General features: G+C 42.9%; 1 long non-coding RNA gene across 1 annotated transcript; it reads left to right on the forward strand.

The window, feature by feature from the left end:
* The first annotated feature begins 876 nt into the window (after positions 1 to 876).
* LOC115066932 lies at positions 877 to 2,047 on the forward strand. The gene is made up of 2 exons (XR_003846371.1): positions 877 to 998; positions 1,854 to 2,047. It is a non-coding gene; the product is annotated as an uncharacterized LOC115066932 (long non-coding RNA).
* The last annotated feature ends 4,523 nt before the right edge of the window (positions 2,048 to 6,570 follow it).

Below are 6,570 nucleotides of genomic sequence, written 5' to 3' on the forward strand. Positions count from 1 at the left end.
AAAGGAAAGACCCTGAAACTTTGACAGTAATCTATTCTTGAGGTTCGTGTCACTCTGTGGGGGTTCACAGCCAATGTTCCTCCTCCCTAATGTTCACCAACCAAAAGTCTAATAAAATAGGTTCTGAATTCTGGAGACCTCCCTACTTGAGAAGAAATGTGCCTACCTGATGTCACCACCAATGCATTTAATAGTACCTTGGCATTGTTACTGTAATGACTTGACTATATGTGGTTTGAGGTAAGCTAAATCTCTGTTACTTGGCCATACTGACATTTGCTTCTGAAGTTAATCTCATATTGTGTTCTGAATACGTGTAGCTAAAATTCCTTCTGGGAGGTGTAAATGGCGCCCCTTCTCCCTTGCTCCTTACGACAGAGGGAGTCTTCTTTCTGCCAATCTATAGCCTGGGAATCCATTGGCTTGTTGGGCTTACCTATAGAGCAATGGGAAAGGATTGACTTATAGGAATATGGCTGCACCTCTTGCCACATTGGGAAGTCTTCACTCAAGCATGGATGGTGACTTTTCCACATCCTCACAAAATGTCAAGGGATCCTCTCCCATGGCTTCCTTGGTTTACATAGCCTAAGGCCCTCACTTTGATGCAACTAGAGCCAACTGGTTGATTGGGAAGTGTGGCTGATTTGCCGTGCACATCCTCCCCTACAGAGCATAATACTCAAGATACCTAGCATCCACCATATGAAGATGGCATCTGTCCATAGTTGGTAGGAGGACAGCCCTGTGCAACAATATTTTCATGTGTGTGAACACTTGGTCCCAGCCTTGTGACATTGTTTTCCAATATTGTGGAATCTTTAGGAAATGGAGTCTTGATAGAGGACATGGGTCCCTGGGGAATGGCTTTGAAGTTTTATACAGACCCTTAATTCCTGTTTGTGATCTGATCCTGCTGAGAGATGCAGTGTGAACACCTGGATTCTTCTACTCTCACCACATCTTCCCTACAGTGATGGACTGCATCCCCTGAAAAGGTAAGCCAGAATAAACCCTTCTTTTCTTGTAACACTTCATCCCAGGTATTTTGCTATAGTTGTGAGAAGAGTTACTAAAGAAGCTCATATTTCCTTTGAGTTTAGAGGTTTTTTTTTGTTGATGATGTCATATTCCCTTTGAATTTAGGTTTTTTGTTGATGGTGGTGGTGTGTTTTTTGTTTGTTTCATTATTTATGAATGTTTTTCCTTCATGTATATATGTTCACCCATATGTGCAATGCCCAGGGTGTCCAGAAGACGGTGTCAGATCCCATGGAAATGTCATTATCCACAATTGTTACCAGCCATTTGGGGGCTGGGAACCAAATGCAGGTCGTCTGCAAGAGCAATATGTCTTCTTAAATACTGAGTCATCTCTCTACCTGTGAAGTATAATTTTTTTTGTCGGTCTGTTTGAGACAGGGTCTCCCTGTAGCCCCAGCTGTCCTGGAACTCACTATATAGACCAAGCTGGCCTCTATCTCACAGAGCCCTTCTTCTTTCAATAGTGTGCTCAGCTATTCTGCATTGCCTCCTCACATGAATATTGGTTATTTCTTTAGGGGACTTAGCCCTTCTTTGGTTTGCTTGATTGTCCATTGGTTTAGGATGAGCTGGTTATTGAATCCTGTCCTAGTTGCTTTCTATCACCGTGATAAAAACACTGACTAGAACCAACAAGGGGAGGAAATGCTTTATTTGGCTTGCAGCACAGTCCATCATCAAAGAAAGTCAAGGCAGGAACTCAAGGCATGATCCTGGAGGCAGAAGCTGATGGAGAGACCATGGAGAAACAGTGGTTACTGTCTTTCTCCCTGGCCTGTAATCTCAGACTGCTTTCTTATACATCACAGGACCACTTTCCCAGGAGTGGCATGGCCCACAGTGGGCTGGGCCCTCCCACATCACACAACAATGAAGAAAATGCCCCACAGACATGGCCACAGGCCAGTTCAATAGAGGAAATTCTTCAACTGCTGTCCCCTCCCCCCAGCTGTGTCAAGTTCCCAAATAAAGATGTCCAGCACACATTCAAAGACACTTTGAATATCAATTTTGATTCTGGTCCTTGTTTGTTTTCTCAGTATTCATCTTGTTAATTATCTGCTCTGTACCATACCTCCAATATGTGTTAGGTCAAACTGGGCTGCAAGATTCAGTCACTATTGACCAGCAATGTGACAATCACAACCTGGTGGGCAGCATTCCAGGAAACAGAAATGAAACCATCCCAGTTTCTCAGTAACCAGTTGACCTTTGCTTTAACAATGCACCCTGATCATAACAGGAATTTCCCATCCCAGCCAAGTGAAAAACAGAACACCTAACTGACCCACCCTTACCAAGGCACCTGCTACTGACACTTCTGCTATAGTTCCACCACCCCCTATCGACAAAAGGGAAAAAAATCCTATAAAATCTAGCCTCTGTGACAAGAAACTGCTGCTCCCTTTCTCCTGTGGGAGCAGTCCGGCACCTCGTACATTCCAACAAATTTCTTCCTTTTTCCCTCAGAGTAGTCTCAGTGCTCCTGGTCTTTTCACAAACCTAACAGATGGTGCTAAAACCCAGAAGGAGGCACCTCAGGCCCTCCTTCCTTGAACTGACCACTCATCCTCTGTCCAGACCTTCTGAGGGCCTCAGACAACCCACCTGCTCCTGGCGCACCAGTTTGGCCTTGCCTTGGACGTCCTACTTCCTCCTTCTTCCTTTGCCCTTCCTTCTTGCTTCAGTAAGTGTCCACACTCGGGTTGGCCCAGTCTCCGGCGTTGCTCTCTCTCTAAAGCGGTGCCAGTATGCTAGGCTCTGTTCACCCCAACCCCTGAGAGTGGGTGCTCCCTGGCCTTGACAAGGTACACCTTCTCGATACCGTGGGACACGTTGAATCTCCGGTGTCCGGAGCCTTGGGGACACACTGTGCTGCACGCCCTTGGTACTGGGACACTTTCACCCTTTCATGCCTTTCTTCCTCCTGCAGCTTGCCTTTTCTCCTTTCCCTGTCGTCTCTCCACTGTTCCCCATCCCTCCTCTGGCCTGTCTCCTTAAGAATCTCCAACCTCTGGGACTCCAAGGCGACGTTAATCTTTGCCATTTTTACTGCAACATGGCTTGCCGCAGTATAATTGCTGACTCTGACCATTTCTGCCATCGCATGGGAAAGTAGTCTGAGGTCCCCTATATCCACGCTTTCTTTGCCCTCAGCTCTTTTCTCTCCCTCTGTGCTGCTTACCACACTCACCAGATTGTGCTCAAACTCACTCCCTGCTTTCCCTCTCTGCTCTTGACTCTCAAGCCATTGGCTGATTGGACCTGCCTGCTCCCCAGACCCTCCACCTCTGGCTCAGTTCCACACTCCCACTGCCCTGCCTGCTCCTTCCCCTCCTTCTTCCCCACTCCCCTCCCCCCAGTGCACTCACTTACTGGAAGACCTGCACTCTGTTGGATTTTGTGCTTTGTGTGAGGTGTGAGGTGTTCGGGGTTGGAGGGATTTGTGTCCAGATCCCTTTTACTGTGCTTGATCTCTCCCAGCTTGAACAGCACTTAGGTTCCTTCGCCACCAATCCACTTACTTAGACTAAAGAATTTCACCACCTTCCCCAAACCTGACATGCACTATTTTAGCCCCTGATGAGTGATAACATGTCTGGGTTCCTGCTCAGGCCCATGCTGACCAGGTTCATGTTATAGACCCTACCTACCCTGTGGGGATGGCAGTCCCTAGAGAGGACCCCAACTGGGTATATCAAGGCCCCCTCCACTGCTGGCCCACTCCCTTTCCCTTTGGAGAATAGCAAGGGACTGGATGGCTGGCTGCCTCCTTGTAGGGTTCCTGCAGGTTGCTCACAACGTACTTAATTTTGACAAACTGCAGCATTACCCAGGGCTCCAGTGAAAACTCGGCAAAGTTTCTGGGATGCTTGACTAAGACACTCCTTCAGCAGATATGCTTAGATTCTGACTCTTCAGGAGGCATTTTGGTTCTAAAGTTATGCTTAGATTCTGACTCTTCAGGAGGCATTCTGGTTCTCAACTCCCACTTCATAGCCCAGTTGATCCCATATAGTTTTAAAAAGCTCAAACAACTTGAAAAGGGCCCACTCCACCCCCCAGGCCTGCTGAGGGTGGCATTAGAAGTTTTTTATGGCCAAGAGGACCAGGGACTGATCTTGACCAATAGATCAACTTGTGATCACCCAAAGTGCCACTTACTGGCTGCTACCCAGAACCAGTGGTGATATACAAATGTCCTTAAGTGCAGTTTCAGGGTATTTGATGCCCTCTCCTGGCCTCTGTAGGCATTGCATGCACATGGGACACATACATGTGGGCAAAGCACTAATACACATTAAATAAAAAGAAATTTAAAAATTAAATTAAGAGCACATTACACCAAACCTTGGTGAAGTACAACTCTATATTTTTGGAAAGATGCTTAATTATATGTCTGCACAGAAATAAGCATTCCTAAATTACTAATCTGTTCTTAGTATGATTTACAGAAAAAAAAATTTACAACTTTTTGGATTGGAGGTAATGGCCTCTATGCAGTATTAATAACTACTTCCAGGACTATCACATTTCAGGAGATACTCTCCTAAATTTGTACTTCTCATCACGCATGTGTACTAACTTCTAAGGACACATCTACATGGACTACAAAGAAAATGGTTAACATCTTCAACTGTGTCACAAACTGCTACATAATTACACTCATTTTGTTTTTAGGAAAGCCACAAATGTCCATACATTCATCAAAATCATTGGCTTTGTTGTAACTGTTTACCCATACTTCCTACCTGACCTGAACCTTAGTTTCACATTCAGTTCCTTGAATAAGCAGCAAAACTCTCCATAAAAATAAGATAAAAATTAAACATGTGAGGCTCAACGTTATGTAACATATGTTTAATCCCAGTGCTTTGGAGGCAGAGACAGGCGGCTATTTGGAACTTGAGGCCATCCTTGTCTACACAGTGAGTTCCAAGTCAGCTGGGACTAGAGGGAGACCGTGTCTCCGAAAAATAAATTTTTGAAAAAGGGATCTGCGTCTGATTTTTTTCTTCCCTATATCTCAATATAGCATTTACAAATGATGTATATCTCTGCACCTATATTTCAAGTAATCAAGAACACTGTATGGCTCAAAGAGATAAAGGCAGCAGATAAGGAATACGGACATTGATAATCTTACATGTATTCAAATTTAGGTTTTGTGTTTTGTATGCACATGCCAAGGTGCACTTGTGGAGGTCCAAGGACAATGTGCAGAAGTTGATGCACTTGGTCTACCATGTGGGTTCTGGAGATACAGCTCAAATTTTCTAGGTTGGATGCAAAGATCTCCATTAGGTGAGTCACCTGATTGGCCTGAATCAGACACTTGAATCACGGAAGTTTCACATTCTTTAAATTGACTAAATGTTTTCTCTGTGTCTCCCATTATTCGTACTCCACACAACATTTCACTTGATGTTTTGCATATTTGAAGTAAGTTATCATTCTGAAGTATTTTTTTGGCAGTTTGATTTTATAGCTGCTGTCTTAGGGATAGCCAGTTTTTTTCTGGGAGATCTTGGTCTTTAGTATATGAATTCTTTTCATTCAAATGGTGGATAATAATTTGATGTGTGTTATTAGCTTGATATTTTGTCAGATTTTACTTTGAGGAAGTAATGGAATGTCACATTACAAAGAAAATCAGATAACAACTCACTATCATTTTGAGCTCCTTCCTAACAGAATGTCCACTTTCAGTGTACCAAATAGTATTTCTATTTAGTAGAAAGTAACTCACACTTGTCAGGTTCCAAGAATTTATTGGTTTTGTAGGCATTTTTTTCTCAGAATTATCTTTTTGATGAGTCTATCATCAGTGCTACTGCTCTTGGACTCAGAATTTTTTGTGTAAGATTCATAAAGAATAAAACCAAATCTTTGATATTCTCTAACCACAGGAAATGGAGTTAACCTAACTTTACAGTTGTTACAAATCTCAGTTTATCATATGGCTTTTTAGAGTGTTTGTTGTATTTTATCATTTTTAATATAACCATAGATATCCAGTTGCTTGTACTTATAGTATTTTTGTAGGAATAAGTTTATTTGGTTTGGGATCTACATTGAATTTAAAAGAGGTCCTTTCAGTGTGGAGTTCCTTTTGGGAGAATTAGAATAAGTTATTCTCAATGTAAGAACTTGCTTTTTCTTTCAAAACTGTACTGATTGATGTCAGAATTCTTATAAATGAAGTGAAAAAGAAAAATGAATCTTCTGAAAACATTTTATTAAATTAAAAAAAATATTTTATTAATTTTTATTTTATGTGTATGTGTGTATTGCCTACACCTAGGTAAGTGCACCCATGTCGTGCAATGCCTGCGGCAGGCAGAAGAGGTTGTCTGATTCCCCTGGAACTGGAGTTACGGACAGTTGTTAGCTGCCATGTGGGTGCTGGGATTTGAACCTGGGTCTTCTGCAAGAACACTGTTCTTAACCACTGAGCCATCTCTCCAGCCCCTTGATCTATTTCTTTATGAACAAATTTTGTATGCTCATAACTGTTATATCCAT

Source organism: Nannospalax galili, unplaced genomic scaffold (assembly GCF_000622305.1).
Source record: "Nannospalax galili isolate Female #2095 unplaced genomic scaffold, S.galili_v1.0 scaffold3825, whole genome shotgun sequence".
NCBI lineage: Eukaryota > Metazoa > Chordata > Mammalia > Rodentia > Spalacidae > Nannospalax > Nannospalax galili.